The sequence below is a fragment of the Mandrillus leucophaeus genome, unplaced genomic scaffold (genome assembly GCF_000951045.1).
Source record: "Mandrillus leucophaeus isolate KB7577 unplaced genomic scaffold, Mleu.le_1.0 Scaffold1751, whole genome shotgun sequence".
Classification (NCBI taxonomy): Eukaryota; Metazoa; Chordata; class Mammalia; order Primates; family Cercopithecidae; genus Mandrillus; species Mandrillus leucophaeus.
Genome location: NW_012101756.1, coordinates 4593 through 6163, shown reverse-complemented (window position 1 = coordinate 6163; position 1571 = coordinate 4593). Strand labels below are relative to the sequence as shown.

At 47.2% G+C, this 1571-nt stretch overlaps 1 pseudogene; it reads right to left on the bottom strand.

Annotated features, from left to right (window-relative positions):
• Positions 1 to 720: 720 nt before the first annotated feature.
• Positions 721 to 1032, bottom strand: LOC105537589 (annotated as a pseudogene).
• Positions 1033 to 1571: the final 539 nt, after the last annotated feature.

The window sequence follows — 1571 nt, the reverse complement described above, 5'->3', positions numbered from 1 at the left end:
GGGCACATGTAAACATATGTAACAAACCTGCACGTTGTGCACATGTACCCTAGAACTTAAAGTATAATAAAAATAAATACATAAAACAAAATAATACAAACAATCATAAGTAAATGAAATATCTGATGATCTCATATCTATTAGTAATGGCATCTCTGAGTATTTAAACATTCTTCTATACATTCCTTTGCTAAATTTCCCTTTATTTCTCTTTTATATTAAACTTTTTTTTAGAGAGCATAAGTCCAAATCATCTTTTATTAATATAGAAAGGTCATATTTAGCAAAAGACACAAGGCAGGGAAGTGTCAGGCCTGAGGTCTGAGCCCGTGCTGAGGGAGAAGGAGGCTCGGGGCACGTGGGAGAAGTGCTGGGAAGGGCTGAGTGGTGGAGGCCGCAGAAAGTTCCAGTGGGCAACACTGTGGGCAGGTCATGGGTGGGACTCACGAGGACCTCGCTGCTAATTCTTCTTGAATTGGCCGGGTTGGTGGGGGAAGGGGGATCGTTAGTGCTGCCACCTGGAGTGAGAGCCGCCCCTTGGTTCCTGGAGGGCACCATCAAGAGACACAGGACAGGAAGCCCAGGATGGTTAGTGCAACTAGGGATGAGGGCCAGGGAGAAGCAGGTGCTCTGGAGTGGCCAGGAAAAGTCCAGACATGGAGGCTTAGGAGCTTCCTGTTAAGTACGTGGGTTCTGCCCTGTCTCTGGCAGGCACTCTGACTAGGGATGGATGATCCCTCTCTTCAGGTGCTTCGTGGTGCTCTCGCTGCCAGCATAGGTGGTCCAGATCCCTTTGCCCATCTCCCCTGTGACCGACAGCAGTTCCGGGTGGGTGCTCTGGCAGCCCTGGGCGCCAGGTGGTTTCATGGCCTGCACACACCGGATGGAAGGCGGTCCAAAGTCGTTAAACAGTGGTCCGAAAGGGACAGCGGCTCCTGGCACTGAGCCCGACGGCGACAGGATGCTTCCTGTAGGGACCGGGGTGCCCGGCCCAGGGGTGCTGGAGCCGGGGGTGCTGCTGGGGGCAGGCATGATGGGTTTTTAGGACATCCTCAACTCTTGGGTGCTGGGGACGCCAGCAGGTGGCTCCTCGGGGGTTGGCTGCCTGGCCACTAAGCCGAGATCTGATTTGCAAGCTAAATCTGTGTTAAACTTTTTAACTGCAATTTTTATTAATCTAAATACAGGTCAGATACTCTCCATGAAAATTTCACATTTGAGTTGAGATGTACTAAAATGTTATACACAATGGATTTCAAAGATTTCATATGAAAAAAGAATTCAAACTATCTGTAATAATTTTTATATTGATTACATGTTGACCCAATATTTTGGATATATTGAGTTAAATAAAATATGCAATTTAAAAAAAAATCTATGCTACATTTTTGTTAAAAAATTTAAATAAACTATGAAATTACTTCTTGGGATAACGTGGCGCAAACAGTGACCAATGTGTGCAACCTGCCCGCGCAAGTCTCAGTGCCACAAATGTCAGTAACAGCCTTGCGTTCCCGGCAAACTTCGTGGGAATTGGCTGAGCCTTCAGGCTATGGAGGAGAGGCCTCTGG